Source organism: Agrilus planipennis, unplaced genomic scaffold, assembly GCF_000699045.2.
Source record: "Agrilus planipennis isolate EAB-ADULT unplaced genomic scaffold, Apla_2.0 scaffold60, whole genome shotgun sequence".
Taxonomy (NCBI): Eukaryota; Metazoa; Arthropoda; class Insecta; order Coleoptera; family Buprestidae; genus Agrilus; species Agrilus planipennis.
In genome coordinates this window covers 567,993-585,527 of record NW_020438877.1, presented here as the reverse complement: position 1 = coordinate 585,527, position 17,535 = coordinate 567,993, and the positions used below count along the sequence as shown (strand labels likewise).

General features: G+C 37.1%; 1 protein-coding gene and 1 long non-coding RNA gene across 2 annotated transcripts in view; one reads left to right on the top strand and one right to left on the bottom strand.

The window, feature by feature from the left end:
- Positions 1–5,192, top strand: part of LOC112906718 — a 19,739-nt gene extending 14,547 nt beyond the window's left edge. The window contains exon 3 of the long non-coding RNA XR_003232529.1: positions 4,988–5,192. This is a non-coding gene — a long non-coding RNA (uncharacterized LOC112906718). The remainder of the gene's footprint in view (positions 1–4,987) is intronic.
- The window catches only part of LOC108735957 (protein amalgam-like), a 356,717-nt gene that overhangs the window by 227,186 nt on the left and 111,996 nt on the right, over positions 1–17,535 (bottom strand). The window lies entirely within an intron of this gene.

Sequence of the window (17,535 nt, the reverse complement as noted above, 5' to 3'; positions counted from 1 at the left end):
TTGCTTCCACCACTTTACATTAAACTTGGTTTGATTAAACAGTTTGTAAAAGCATTTCGACCTGACCCACGGTGATTATTTCATGTTTAGATATCGAGGTCATGATTTATATAGGTTTTAAGCATATAAAAAAATCGTAAGGACACAAAAAATTACTTTTTAAGAAAAAAGTCAATTCAAAAATCACGTTTTTTTTGTTTATTTTCGATTTTTCAATGCTTTAATATTGTCGGAGGTATTTTTAACCAACACCATCGAAAAGAGCATCGTTAAAAACATAGAAACACTGGTTATCGAACATTTTTTCGTCGCACTCATTACGTGAGCATTTATGGGTTAATGTGACGTGGTATACACCATATGAATATCGTTTTCTATTACTTTCAAGACAATTACGACAAATATTAACAGACCTGTGTTGTGCTTATAAAAATTAGTGTACAACATGTAAGTAAAATTAACAAAATTGTAATTTTTAACTTCTCATTTATATATTTGTTGTGATCTCCTGATGAAGCCAAGAATGTTTGAGAAAGAAGAACAAATTTGAGAGTTAATAAATGTAACACAGCCCATCGTTTTGTTCACAAGAATTTACCCACCAACACCCTCAATTAATTATCTTTAAATATCTTTGACAATAATTAACTTGTATTGCTTAATATTACAACTGTAGCCTCTTGAGAACCCTTTCAGCCTCATAAACCCTGTTTTTTTCATATTAAATGAGAAGTGCAATTGAATGTTTTAATTTTTAAGCGAATGTGTTTTTTTTTTTAATATTTACCTAATATATTTGTTTTACGTGAAGTACCCGTTCGGACTTGTTAAGTTCTGTAACGTAATTAATAGAGTTTACACTGTTAACATAAGCAGGAACAGTAGTACAGGCAATCATCGGCAATTTCAATTAAAACACTCGTCGAATTCGATACAGAACGTCATAGCTGTATTTGCCGACCGCTAAAATTTACGCTCCCGTCCCCAGTTAAGTGCTGTCAAACAAAGCGAACGTGTTTGCGTAGCAATATTTGATTGGGTTCGACGTAAGTTTCACATCGTAATGGAAAGTCTACTATGTGTGAATGTTCGACCGGATACGCTCGTTGATAGATGGTTTTCCAACGTGTCGCTCGGTAATTATTTGAGTATTAGTTTTATTGAGTATTACATTGTTTACGTTCATTGTTACCCCGGATTAATGGCAATTTGTTTTTCGACCTCAATTGGTTTTCACTGCAGTTGACATTTAATGCTTTTTCGCGTATTTTATTGTGAACAAACATGGCACAACAAACATATAAAGATGATTTACTGACATATATAATATCAGCATGCATTTATATAGTATATTTTTTATTTGTTGTAATGTGATGAAGCACACTATCAAATAACGCCGGCGAAAATATTATTTTAGCAATGTTTATAGAAATATTAGATCACGATGCGGTAATTACTATATTAGCCATGAGACAATCAATCAGCGGTCATAGATACGTCATAGATGGATGTCTCCAGATGATGAACAGATGGGAGTCATTTATTTATATTTATTTTGCTATCTATTTCCGTTAAAGTTCCACAAATAAGGGCAAGCATGTAGTAAACGTCTAAGTAGACATTAGAATGATTCCTATCATCATCATCATCATAAGGTCGTCAGCCCTAAGACTGGTTGAACACGCACCTCCACTCCTTCCTATCCTCAGCTAATCTTCGCATTTCCTTAACACTAGAACAGCCCACATCCTCAACCATTTGCGAACAGTAATCTAATCAAGGTCTACCTCTACCCCTCCTAACTTCTGTTTCTGCCTCTAATATGTCTCTGGCTAGACCTTCATGCCTAAGAAGGTGTCCTACTAACCTATCTCGCCTATTCCTATTGACTTCCATACGGTCCTCAGTTTTCTATTCTTTCTAATATTTCTTCATTTCTAACCTTCTCTATCCACAGTGTTCTCATCATTCGCCTGTAACACTACATTTTGAACGCTTCTAAACTTTTCTATTCCGCCGCGCTCACTGTCCATGTTTAGCACCCGTACAGCGTCCTGTCCCAAATGTACACCTTTAGCAACCTTTTTCGAATTTCTAAATTAACCGTTCGCAAGCATAGAAGTAACTGCCTTTTATTGAAGGCGATTTGATCCTGCGCTATCGTCTGTTTTATATCCCTACTACTTCTTCCGTCCTGACTTATCTGATTTTCTAGATTCCTAAAATCGGCCACTTCTAATTTTTCGTCTCCTACCTTTATATTCGTTCTTTCGCTACTTTTCCTTCCTTTGCATAGCAGTATTTTTGTGTGACTTTTATTTATTATTTTCATACAGTACTATTTTGTCAGTACCGCTTCCATTTTATTTAAAGCTATCTCTAACTCCTCCTTACTAGATACTAATACTGCTATATCATCTGCAAATGTAAGCATACTAATATTTTGCCCCTGTAGATCTATCCCTACAGTTGTACTGTCTTTAATGATGTTGATCGCGTCTTCGATGTATAAAAGTAGTGGTGACAGGGTGCATCCCTGTCTGACCCCCTTTCTAATATTTACCTCTATACGTTGCAGCCCCATCTATATAACTGCCGGTTGCTCTTTAAACAATAAAAGTATCACTCTTCTATCTTTGTAACTCATTCCTATATTTTTAAGTATATTTAACATCTTGTCCCATTTAACATTGTCAAAAGCTTTTTCTAAATCTACAAATCCTATGTACGTCCTCTGTCTTTTTCCATCGTTTTCTCTATTGTTACCCGTAAAGCTAGAATGGGCTCCCGCGTTCATCTATTTCTTCTAAACCCAAATTAATCTTCCCCTAATAGTTCTTCCGCCCTTTTTTCCATCCTCCTTTGTACAATTGTAGTTAAGATTTTTTATGCATTTTTAATTCCTATATTATTGTATTAAAATAGTTGATTGCGTTTATGCCATCGACAGTCAGTCAATCAAAAAGATAACAGTAGCAGCTGATTGGGAATTGCAGATTACCTTTTGTTTTAATGAGCTACTATCTCCACTGAAGATCTGGCCTTCTACAACTAGTTGATTGTTAAAGCGAACAATTAAAGTATAGAACTAACTGACATTCGATATCCAGCAATGTTGGAATTTTCAATTAATGATCAGCAATGCTTGGGCGTGTTGAGCATGTTTAAACGTCAACGGACAGCATTTGGTATTCTTAACACTTATAAATCCAGGGCATCAAGATATCAGAATGCATAGAAACATGTTTTGAGAACTTCTAGAATCCCTAACAATATTTCAAAAAGTTTTAATGAAAACCCATATTTGAACACGGTTAATACGTAAAATAAAACAAACGTTCATACTAAATAGAAAAAGGACGGTAAGGAAAAATGGACCATCATGTTATGGAACTCAAACGAATACTGGATTTTCGAATAAATATTTATTTGAACTGATGCTTTCCTGATTTGGGTTGAAAGACCGACGTCGGTTGGAGTTGCTTCCTATAACGTTTCGCTAGCACGATTGGCGAATTTCTTCAGAGGTCTCCGATGTTGGATATGGACAGCATCAGTTCATCTACTGATCGAGAAAGCCTTTACCAATTTGTCAAATATTTACTTGTTTTTTTTAAGCGGTGGTTAATATATAATAGTAAGCACATTTAGTATCTAAGGAAATCTAGGCAACCACGACTAATGTCTCGATTAAGCAGAAGTCGGACTGTCCGTGTGGATAGGGCCGCCCACCCGTAATGGACTTTATATAACGTAATATCATCATCCTGATTAAACAGGAGGCACTCTGGGTGTGTTCCGAAATATATTCCAGTATGCTGGTCAGTGCTGATGACGTCAAGGATCGACACCATATTGTACTGATGTGCCACCATATTGTACTGGTGAGAATACGGGCGTGTGTGTATCAGACTTTGCGGATTTTTTTATTGTAAGAAACTTTAGTAACTAGTAACGAGCACAAACACTATTTTCAATATGGTGTCAATTTGATGTCAACGCACTGTCCAGTATATTTCGGAACGAATCAACAGTATGGCGTCGATTCATGACGTCATCATAAATAGTAATGGTGAGTATATAATTTCTCAAATTCTCCTTGAGACAATTGAAGATACGTGAAAAGATGATCTTCAAATTAATTTAACATCAGCACAATCTATAAAACTTGGCGAATTCATGTACCCTTTGCCTTTTTCGTTTTGCTTGACGCAAAGCGAACTGAAGAGGTTCTTCATTATCTGTCTGTTAAAGAAACTGTTGACATATGGAATTAAAAACAAAACAAAAGATGAATTTGAGAAAGATTGAGGTGGAGAAATGACACAAACTATCTTAAGAGCGACCGTATTCATATTAATCCGCTTAAGTTGTCTGCATTTTGTCTGCCTCGTCACCGAGCGGCATGGCCTAGAGGTCTAGACCATTGTTTAGCATTCGAGAGGACGCCGGTTCGATTCCGGGTCCGTCTGCATTGGTCCAAGTTTTTCTGTGGTTTCCTTGGATCACTTAGGCAAATGCTGAGGCAGTAATATTCCACAGATAATCTTTCATTCTCTTCTGTCTTCATTTCGTCCGTCTCATCTTTCTCACCCGAACCACCACCCACCCATTCCCACGATTCCTGAAAGCAGGCTGAAGAGGGCCTTCCGCCCTACCTTCCGGCATAGTCCGGAGGGACTGCCCGCCCACCAGCATTACGGGCTGGTGGGAATGAAACACCCAAAAGTTAAAGTTTTTTCTGCCTCGTCTAATGCAGGGCAAACTGCAGTCCGGTGGACAATCCGTTGAACTAATGGTCAGTTATTTGTTTCTTAATACAAAGTAGGTACATACTGATTAGCCGTGTTCATCCGCATCAGTAATTATTTATTTGAAAAGATTGAAAAAGCGTGACAAGTAGATCACGTTTCACTGGACTCCTTCCGTTTTTATTCCAATTCGATAGTATAGATGATTTTTCCTTATATTGAAAATATGTTTGCAGGTTCCAATTTCATAGAAGTAACGACGAGAAATATGAAACCGAATTAACTATGTTCGCAATAATCAACCTTCGGATTCCTTATTTTTTCCACGGTTTCGATGGAGATCGAGTTATGAAAGGTGATCTGGAAACTTTTAATGATGTACTAGACGACACGTTTTAATTAATACGGAGCAACGAACCGTTGCGATTAAAAGTTTGTTAATTTGCACTCAAAAATTTAATACATGAACTTAATTTCTATTGGACTTTAATTAAAAATTTTTCAATAAATATATTTTGGAATGACCTACTTTTTGTTTTTCAAAATAACCGTGTGAAGCTTCTTTACTGGACAGAAAGATAAAAATTTATTAAACTCTATGCACCAGGGGTAATTGTCATGAACCCTACGGTGTGAAGAATTGCTATGATTAAAATGTACCTAAGTTGAAACAGGGACGGTGGGCGCTGCGAAAAAGAAAAGGTTAGAAGCGTTCAAAATGGTGTGTTACAGGCGAATGATGAGAATACCGTGGATGAAGAAGGTTAGAAATGAAGAGGTATTGAAAGAATAGGAGTGTTAAATTTCACAGGCAGACATTCGAGAACTTACTGTTGTAAGAGGAATATCAGCACACGCGTTAAATTAATAAGGCGTGTTGTTTAATTCTTTGGTGGAAGGTAGAAAAAAAAAATAGAACTCTTGCAGCGAAGTCAACTTAATTATGTATATTTACAAATATGTACAGAATATCTCCAACGATTGATTAGTAATGAAGAAGTGAATCTTAGTTCAAGTGCTGACTTAGTTCAAGTCCCTTCTATTGAAGTCTTTGGTCACATCACTTCTTATATCTAGAACTTAAAAACTAGGAACAAATGCCAAGGGTGTGGCGAATGTCACCATTGGTGATTAAACCTTTAAAACAACTTTGTGGAAACGTACAGGGCGGGGCTTTGAAACTCAAAAATGTTGAAAGAGGGATGTTTACAATCTGTGAAAAATCTATATCAAAAATCAACAAACGGTACTTTCTAACTGTGAAACTCATAAAAATAAACATCCCATAATAAAAATGAAACTGTATTGGGGATCATAAAGGATCCTTCTTGAACCGTTACCCCTATAAACTAATTTAACCATTCACTTTATGCATCTAGCCATCCTCGAAGGGTCTACGGTCAAATAACACAATGCCGCCTAGTAGGTTTGCAAAATATTCTAAAAACTGCATGCAGGAACTTCATGACCTGCATCAATAAGGTCGGCCTTGACTCTGAACAAGGAGAATAGAGGACCCTATGGAAGTCAATAAGAAATAGGCGAGATAAGTCGGTAAAACACCTTCTCAGGCATGAAGGTCTAGTCAGAGACATATTACAGGGAGAAACGGGAGCTAAGAGGGGTAGAAGTACATCCAGATTAGATTACTGTTCGCAAATAGTTACGGATATGGAATATTCTAGTTTTAGGGAAATGCGAAGATTAGCTCAGGATAGGAAAGAGTGGAGGTGCGTGTCCAACCAGTCTTAGGACTGACCACCTTAAAATGATCGACAATGGTATCCATTCGTCATTCATTCATGAGTTTAAAGCTAGGATTCAGTATTATTAAAATGTCTCATGAAGAAAAAGGAATGGCAAGTGCTGCTGCAGCTTTTGCTTTGTGTGGCGGTTCATATTTTACTCAACAAAAGACGCTGGTAGATGTGATCATTATATAAAAGCTGCTTAGTAAAATTTTTATCTACTAAATTTTGAGTATTGCACGTAAGAGATATTTCCGTTCTTTGAATCCCACAGAGCGGATTTACTCGCCAATAAACGTAAAAAGTCAAAAACTAAGTCATTGTCCACTCCATATTTTTATTAGACACAACCAGAGATATGATTTATTTGAAATACTTGTATTTAAAGTGCAAATACAAAATAAAAAATTTTTATCTTGCATTTTGCATTTTATTAGTACTTTTCCAAACGTATTGTCTATTTGTAAAATGCAAAATGCTAGTACATCGATCAGACTATATCAAATGATGAATGAAGTTGCTCACATTGGCCATTGAAGGTATTAGAAGCTTAAAAAGGAAACAAAGACACATTCCGTGAATCTCTTCTAATTATTTAACTGGAAAGAGCTCAAAAAATTCTAACTCCTTGAAAATGGATAATCTAAAATATTGTATCAATATTGTTTTTCGGATTCAATAAAATGGTCCATGGAATTTTAAAATTCCAAATTGATATCAGCACAGGCCAAATCACCACTTATCCTACCTTTAGCAAGGAACTACGAAATTCGATGGATTACGACAAAACAGCCCGCAAAATAATATTGTCACGCAGTGAAATTTTAATGAAATTCAAAAAACCATTTTAGACCTTAAAACATATTTCAAAATTAATTAAATATTTTATAATTATAACGTTGCTATTCTTTTTAAATTAATAGAACGGATATCGAGTTCATTCACTTGCAAGGTAAGCATATTTAGCATCACATAGCAACGAGGCAGCAAGTGAAAACAATTATCTATTTTGTAAGCGGAATTTGACGCTAGTTCGATAGCTCTGGTCATTAGGAAAATTATTGAACTTCGCGAAGTCATCAATAAGGACTTCGTCGTTTTTTGTCATTAGATCAGCAAGACCAGAGAGACTACTGGAACCAGTGAATGACCCATGTTGAACTGTGGTCAAATATTCACTGGTTCATGAAAAAGTTTAGGGCGTGAACGGGAATCGATAGTCGATTCGCGATCAGTCGATTCCGGAACGCGAAGGGATAAAGTCTACCCTTAAAAGGAGTACTGAGTGGCAAATTCTGTGTGTTGGTGACACTACCCCTAGGCGATGATGGTTGCGACGCTCCTGCCAATGTAAGTAAACCAGACTTATCCTTTTTGTGTATTGATCTACATTGAGGGAAAGATCGTTTTTGTAAATATTCAATTCGATTCTCTTTATCATTTTATATGCAATAAAGTTGTTGTTTTAAACTTGCCTATCTTATAATTTTAGTACCTGACCCCCAGTCACGCTTAAATAATTAAACTACATTATAATGGGGTAATTAAGATTGGTAATTAACCGATTAGCGACATAACATAGATGGTCAAGACACCGTTCCCAATTTCGGCTTGACAATATCGAATTGATATACGCCAGCTGTGTAAAATTAAAAACTACACAATATTGTGGTGTGCTAATAAATAAGGATAATCGAAAATTCTGAGGAAACGTTTCGAAAAAATTCACTTATTAGATGAACCCAAAGCTAAAGAAGCTATGGATTCCATTTCTTTCTGGGGTTGTAAGTATTTTAATAAATTTTATAAAAATTTTTGATGTAAATTTTACATCAATAAAATTATTTGCAACCCTATTTGGGCTCTGATCATTCTCGCTTAAGAACTATTTTGGCATTAGTGTCTTTTTTCCAATTAAAACGGGTGACAAAGGCAAATAAGGCAACATAAAGAAGAACTATTTGTTGCTGAACTGAAGAAACTATAACTCATACTCAATTATACTCAATCTTCCAATCTGGTGACATAAACCACCTTTAGTCTAGAAGAAACTCCAAGGGTGCAAATAAAGGTATTGGATTCAGATAAAGTAAGAAAATATATTTAGTAGCACACTTGTGAATTATAGACACCAACATACGCCAACAACTAAGACTAGGCCGTGCCTTTGAAGTTACTGATTCACAACGGTCTGACGCAGCACCGCGGATCTTTTTGCCCCACTTTGGGCAGTACGCTTCGCACGGTTGTTGATGCGGTCAGGCCTGCAATATCACGGGTCGTGGAATGCCACCATAGTACGTTTACAAGAATTTTGCTCATTACCATAGACATATATTAATGGATGTGCCTTAGCCGTATGTCATTGTAATAATTTCTTGGCTCGAAAAGTGAGGGAGATGGCGTATGGTTTCGGACTAGTGCTATCTCTTTCATGACACGCTTACGCACTATCGTGAGAGAGAGAGAGAGAGATGGATATTGTCCGAAACTTCGTTCTTTCTTTTGTTGTACCACAATTATGACCGCTCAGGCATGTCCATTAGTAAACGTCGATGCTCATTACCGATGTTAAGTGCTGCATATCAATGACGAATATTGTCATAGTATTCTCGTCTCTTATAAATTTTAAAGCTGCTAAATCTCAAAAAATTAGTGTGTATCAGCACATGCTGCTGTGACTAAGCATTGGTGCACACGCTTTTATGGTAGTCCACTATTGGATTTTTTGCATATATCGTTTATATCTACCTCCAAAATTAATTTTATACTTATTAAGATGACACTGACGAATAGTCGAAAGTCGGACAGAAAGCATGATGCAAAATAAAGTCAGATGGCAATATTTTTTTTTTTAAGATGGGAAGAGAGAAAAGAAATCGAAAGTATTCATGACAGATATATTAAATGGACATTAAAGCCAGCTAAGAGTACTCCGAGATACCTTTTTAAATCTGAAATACTGACCATAAAATATTCAAAAAGGGCCTTAAAGTACGAAGAAAAAGTATTAAATTCCGAAGGTAACACAATTCTAAAAGAATGTGTAAAATTTAAGGACAATATTTCCGTCTTGCAAAAGGATGAAAAGAAAACCGCGAGGGAGAGATGGAAAAAAGAAAGAATTTTTTAATGAAAAGAGGATGGTCAATCAAACATTATGTATGGAAGCTGGAAAATGAGAGAAGTTTATGGAAGGAACTAGAAAGCTTAACTAAAGATACTGATAAACAAAGAAGGAGAGAGAAAATGAGAAACCTGCAATTCGCTCAAGAGTACAAAATATTATGGAAAGAAATAGAAGTAAAACCTCATTATTTGAAAGACGAAGGAGTAGAGAGAAAAAACGAGCTACAATTAACTGCAAGATTTAGATTGAGAAGTGAAAATAGACCGTGAAAGTATTGGGAAGAAGAAGAAAAGAAATTATGTAGATTATGTAAAAAGGCGCCAGAGACGCTTGAACACATTTTTGAGCGATGTAGAGAAACAGGAAATTCTACAAAAATTGGAAAACTCAACTGGAAGGAATGGATAACCTGAAAAGGATGAGAGAAATCTTGTGGAAGAGGAAAATAGCAGAACAAGAAGACTAACAAAAACCGCACCTTTGTACTTTGTTTATAAAAAACATATTGTTTTAATAAAGCTCATTATTATTATTATATTTTTTTATGGTGTGTACATAAAATATTTAACAGGAAAACGTGTGATATAATCGATCACGAGCAGGTCGTTGGTTCGTATAAACACTAATTGGATGGGGAATAACAAATGGGATTTGTTCGTATCGTACGTACTCCATCGCAGACTCATACGAGTACCTTTACGTGTATTTATGTATACTGTATTTACGCATATACACGCAACACAAATACACGTGCAAGCGCGTACTCCGTATACGATAACACCTCGTTCCTGATTCGTTTCATTGGTTACTCGGAGAACCGTGAAACGTCTGATTGTCGTTATAACGATGGTCGCGTGCTGAACCACGTGCCAGTCCGTTAGCTGGGGCTGACGACGAGAATTGAGGCGATGCAAGCGATGCGACGCGAGGTGAAACCGAGAGAGGGGCACCGTGGTGTCGGGCCTCTGCGGGACCTCATAAATCGTGTAATTGCACGCTTTATTATACATGAAATGCAGATGCGATCTGCTTTAACACATGATTTATGCGGAAATATTGCGACCGGCCGAGCTTGAGACGCAAATTTCAACGCTGCATTACATATGTATTGAACTGAACGATGGCGTTTACCCATGATACTTTACCAATGCTTGCCATGAATATCCATTTAGAGGTAAGGTATATATATAAATATGTATGCACGCTCTCTCGGATAGGGGGGAATGTGGGTGGAGGGAGTGGAGGTAACCCTCTAAAGACAAGTGTTCTCACTTGGATTGGAACCATGAACGAACAGGAAATGACAGCGTTTGGTAATTGGGTAGAAAACGGGTAAAGAAGTACGGATACCATTATAAATCATTAGGAGTTTTTTTAGGTGGTGCCGATGGTGCGGAGGTATAGACTAAGACCTATGCGTAAATAGTAAGGAACCTATGAGCATCATTAACGAGGATTCCACGTCGGCAGAATCGACCGGATATCTGTGATTAGGACAGAACAAAGAAGTTCATAGTGGTCACTATTTTGTCAAAACTGTCAGAGGCGGATTGCGAATTCGGTCTTGTTGGTGCTCATCAGCGCGTCGCAGACAGTTTCGACAGAACACACCTGCTGCCTTGAGACAGCCCTTTATGAAATTCTACAAACAGCGCGGTAAACGCTGCCTTCACTCCAACCGAAACACCTGTCCTTGGAAGATCCACCTCCATCCCCTCCACCATCTTCCACCCTATCCGAGCGAGAGTGCATATATCTAGACATTTACCTTACCTCTTACCAAGCGGCACGGTCTAGAGGTTTAGACCATTGCTTAGCATTCGGGAGGACGCCGGTCCGATTCCGGGTCCGTCTGTATTGTTTCAAGTTTTTCTGTGGTTTCCTTCGATCACCTAGGCAAATGCTGAGGCAGTAATATTCCACAGATAATCTTTTATTCTCTTCTGTCTTCATTTCGTCCGTCTCATCTTTCTCATCCGAACCGCCACCCACCCATTCCCACGATTCCTGAAAGCAGGCTAAAAAGGGCCTTCCGCCCTACCTTCCGGCGTAGTCCGGAGGGACTGCCCACCCACCAGCATTACTGGCTGGTGGGAATGAAACACCCAAAAGTTTTAGTTTTCCTTACCTCTTACTGATATCCACAGTAAGCATTGCTAAAGTATCAAGGGTTCTATGAATCCTACAAACGGCGCGGTAAATGCTATCTGTAGTGTAGACGCGCTAATGACCAGACCACCATGGACCTCTTTGTTCGATTTTGAAAGTGTGCCTAACACGAAGGGTGAGCTCCGCCGTAGATTCATTTCAACAAGTAGATATCCATCTATGTAAATTGACCTTGTTGAACATATTGAATTCCACTAAATGTACCATTGGATTACAGATGGCGTTTATTGTGCCGTTCACTTCAGTCCCATAAGAAGAAGGTAACTTTGTTACCGGAAAGTGCGTCGGACAACTACAGTGTCGTGTTTTGGCGTTGCGGTTTTGAGCTATTCTGTCTGTTCTAAAAGAAAAACGTGGAAAGAAGTCAATAAGTTTACTAAATACATTTTCTGTTGTTCTGTTAAATCGAGCATTCAAAAGATTTGCGGTCATGTGTTACTAAAATGAGATGATGTTTTAAACGCTCATTGGTCCCAACTCAAACACGTTAATATATTCGCGATGTTTAGGTATCTAGGAAGTCAGATAAGTCAGGAGAGAAGGAGTAGTAGGGATATAAACCAGAGGATAGCGCAGGGTCGAGTCGCCTTCAATAAAAAGAAGTCACTTCTGTGCTCGCGAATGGTTAATTTAGAAATTCGAAAAAGGTTGTTAAAGGTGTATGTTTGGAGCACAGCGTTGTACAGGTGCGAAACATTGACAGCGGGCGCGGCGGAAAAAAAAGATTAGAAACGTTCGAAATATGGTGTTACAGGCGAGTGATGAGGATACTGTGGATGGAGAAGGTTAGAAATGAAGAGGTATTAGAAAGAATAGGAGAACAGAGGACTCTATGGAAGTCAATAAAAAATAGGCGAGATAGGTTGGTAGGACACCTTCACCGGCATAAAGGTCTAGTCAGAGACATACTAGAGGCCGAAACGGATGTTAAGACGAGTAGAAGTAGACTTAGATTAGATTACTGTTCGCAAATAGCTAAGGATATGGGTTGTTCTAGTTTTAAGGAAATGCGAAGGTTAGCTGAGGATAGGAAAGAGTGGAGGCGCATGTCCAACCAGTCTTAGGACTGACCACCCTATGATGATGATGTTTAGTCCAGAATTTCGGTTAAACTATAATAACTTGATTATCAAAAGTGTATGGTTACTTCCATCCTTTACTCAGACGTTAGTATAGATTATACGTATTGACTATTAGTGCGTGAAGGTCGTAGAATGACAAATTTAGTTCAAGTAAGAGCTCACAAAGATATCCGGAGTTATTTATGTATCAGTCCTGTATCTGATAGAAATGGATTGATTTAACTGTCGAATTGAATTGAACTCTTTATTTTCGTTCGTGTCGGTGCCGCGCAACTTTCTCGAAAAATAAATTACTGGGATTTAATTCGTCGTCGAGTTTTAAAGGCAGCTTTCGGATGATACGGTAAAATTTATAGTTTACGGACGTCCCTTTATTTACTTTCACTGGCCCTGGAAGGCAGCGTTCTTATCATTACATCGTCCCAAGCTTACTACAAAGACGCCGAAGCCGACGACGACGGCGAAGCGGACGACACAGGCGACATCATCGAATAATCCGTAATCATCTTTGAAGTTTTCAGCAACACAAGCAAATTTCACAAGAAAAATAAGTTTGTGAATGCTGACTTTGATATATATCAGGTTTCGTGGCTCGTGAAGGAAGTTTTATAAACGATCTTCGTTCACTTTAAACGTGGATCAAATATCCTGGTGCTTTCGCCTTCGCTCCCTACAGAAATGACATGAACGAGGCAAGCAGTCAATATTAAAATGTGGACTGTATGTTACCTTAAGATAAAGGAAACGGTCAGGAACCCTGTTTTGTTATTTTTCAGTACTTATCATTATTAGAAAGAAAAGGGGAACAGAGGACCCTATGGAGATAGGCGAGATAGGTTGGTAGGACACCTTCTCAGGCATGAAGGTCTAGTAAGAGACATATTAGAGGCAGAAACGAAAGTTAGGAGGGTAGAGGTAAACCTAGATTAGATTATAAGAACAAAGGCTTTCACGGTCGGAATCTCATAGTAGAATGAAAATTCGGGCTATAGGGCCGTGGTCTAAGTGAACTATTCTGTCCAGGTGTTTGGTCACCTACTGCGGCTGACATCCTCAGTGGTAGTGACCACACAGTCGCTGTCGAGACTTCGAGATATAATGTCAACGCAGCACTACCACTGAGGATGTCAGCCGCAGTAGCTGACGAAACGTCTGGACAGAATAGTTCACTTAGACCACTGCCCTATAGTCCGAATCTTCATTCTACTAGATTAGATTACTATTCGCAAATAGTTAAGGTTGCGAAATGTTCTAGTTTTAGGGAAATGCGAAGATTAGATCAGGATAGAAAAGAGTGGAGGTGCGTGTCCAATCAGTCCTATGATGATGATCATTATTTGAGAAGATGACTGCAGAAATTTTGATTTATGCCTAAAATATGCGGTGTTATAATTATGTTTCTTGTTTCCCTAGAAGTATATTTAATTCTTAACAATGCTGCATTGTTTAAAAGACTAACTTATGAACCAATATTTTGATGTGTTATTCAAATTAACAAATCCATGGGTTTAGTATTAAACTGTTAATATATACCTACCCCGGATGTGTGGACTAGTATTAACAAGGAAACTGACGATGTGTAAGTAATAACTTTATGTTTTTTATGACAGCAAAACTGTAGGACCTATGCAAAAAGCTCCACCAATAGCTCAATTTAATCGTATACCGATTAAAAGATTTTGCTATTCTGACCGATACTTCAGAAAAGAATGCTTGATGTTAAGGGACTGAAAAAGAGGAAATGACAGTAAAAAAAGAGAACAAAGGGAAGGAAAACGATGAAGAAAAGGGTAAAGGAAAGTTAGGCAAAAAGAGATAGGCAAATAAATAGAGACCAGAAATTAGAAAAGGCAAAGAAAAAGGTAGCAATGGCTCCAAAGAAGATCAATAGTTTTGTATTGTTTGCGGTGTCTTATATAATGAAGATTTATAGGTGGTGTTGTTAATTTGATGATCTCCCAGTTGATTGACAAATAAAAACAACACCAATTTGGCAGTGGTCGTTTTATTGTCGAAGGTGAACAAAAAAGGTACCTTTTTGTATCATTCAACTTGCCAGTTTTTGCACAGCAAAAACTCATACAACCTTCCATCGGATTGACAATTTTTCTTACAATTTGTGGATGAATATCGGAGCACACTTTCAACTTTCGCCGTACAATCGTCCATTAAATTTTCCGCATTGTCCTATCAACCTAACTTGCATTTTCTAATTACATAGTGTCTAGTTACATTTTGATTACTGCCAATTTAGTTTTGTTTTGACTCTATATAATAACTGGTGAAAATGGTGACAAGTAAAATTAATTCACCTCAACAGGTGGTGTCTGGATATACAATGTATAATCTTGCATAGAGTATGTCCAAATTGAATGTATCAAAAGTTTCATCACATCATTCACTTCCCTGAATTGTAATTCGGATGATGAGTATTATCATACATATATTTGTTTTTTTGACGTGACAACGTCTTATAATTCGATAGAGCCGGCTGCACGCACGAAAAAACATGACTCATGCGGCGTTACCTCGCTCTGAGGCGTTCCATTTAAGGCTTGAAGTGCAAGCGAGAGCGCGGAACATGCGACAAAGAGGCACAATCGACCTTCGCGTTCGGCAGCGTTCGACATCTGTCTCTCTCCTACTTGAGTGAGCGATGCGTCCGCGTGGACAGCTGCTATACAATAATACATTTCCATTTACCTCCTTCTCTATATCCATACAAAATATCTATCAAACAAATAAAATTAAAATTTTCTTTTGAAAAATGAAACCATTCCATCAGTATTTTCTTATGACGTTGTCACGTTCAACTATCGTCAGTAAACCGACTACAGACAACCGATTTTTTTTGTATATTCGATGGCATAAAATATTGTTAATACTTACCTCAAAGGATTTTAAATCTAGCCTCGAAACTGAGGTAAGAATCAACAATATGCTTTTCTGAGAAATAATGGTCTATTTCAGACATCATTTATTTTATGTCTTGTTTCTGTTAATAACATGATATCTAAATAATTAAAGCATCATGTAGCATAAAAATTAAGTCTAAATGTTGAATCATTTCGATGATACAACTGATAATGCAATTTTTGTTATTTGTGGCCCCAGTCTCCTCTACTACAAAACATTTTTACCAAAGTCCATACGAAAAAAATATGCCAGTGTTTCAATGCGTTACCACTTTTCAATATTGTATTGTAAATATACAGGGGTGCATGAAGTACAATAGCTGTTTACTTTATTATTTATAATCCGTATTTTTTTCAAATACCTTGATCACCGTTACCACAAAAACGCCAACAGATTCTCTTCTTTGATAAAACTTCCCCCTCGTTTCGCATGATTTACCCATGGTCATTGTAAAGGGATTAATCTGGCATTAACACCCCATGACCCTGTTATAAATCTTATGCCACAAACACCTTTATTTACTTTTCAGTTTGGAGACTTATCTTCTTTGTTATACTTTGATGTGTGAATGAATTGCCATTATGCTGTTGGAATTGAATGTACAGGGTGTGCAAAATTAGCAGGTACTTTGGATTATTGTACAGTTGCGACGAAAAGAGCATGACAGCTGCTCTTTTCTTGCCAGAAACAATGAAAAAGTTTTTGGGACATTTACTAAAGGTATCAGTTTTGTGAGATATAATAGAATTCGTTGAAATAAATAAGATTCTTCTCGAAGAAATTAATCTTATTGTTTCAGGTTTTTTGATTTTGAGTCTTTCTATAATTTATTAAAGTATTTTCAGATAAATTTATTGTTTCAAGGCGACTGTGTTATACTTTCAAACAAGTAATAATATTTGACGTTCTAATTGTTGCTTGTAAGGTGATTGACATTTTAGATTATCTCAGCGTTTCTTGCTGTTCGCAATTAAAAATTTCTTGGGAGTAAAGTTGTTTCTGAAGGAATAAGGAAAGTAATAATTCACTTGTATTCGAAATGAAAATATTACCCGCAAATCGTTGGTAACGTTAATCTGTGAGTTATCACTTCATTGTTTTCTTCTTTTTATCAATGTGACTTACACTTTTGTGAAATTGCATTTCAAATAAATTGAATTAATAAAACGATATAAAGCCTCACTAACTTTATTCGAGAATAATTTAATAACTAGACATGGGATCATTCGAATGAGAAACAATCGATCATCCCGTTATTGCAATCAGTAGAAGTATTTCGAGTGGTTACGAAATCATTCGAACGATTTGCTAACTTGTGTTTCTGAATATCAACCCATTGACGAATGATGAATCTGTTGCTTTTTTAGTTCAGTTCGAGCGACGTGCGATTCTGAATTACAAATTACACTCTCCACTTTCTTTGTATTAACTCACTCACTCTTACTACTACTAAAAATTAAAATGAATAGACGTGAAAGATAAGAACATACATACTGGGTGTAACAGAAACAAGTGCGGGGCTTTAGGAGTGTAAACTAGATGTAGTAAACAATCACATTGTGAGTTCAGCATAGTGGTTAAAGATAATCAATATATATATATATAGGGAAAGTACGAAAAGGTGGCATGGCGCAGGTTTGACCTGGTTAGGTTTGGTTAGGTTAGGTTAGGTTAGGTTAGGTTAGGTTAGCTGAGATTGCGCTGGATTGACTTGGGTTGGATTGTGTTATGTTTTATCA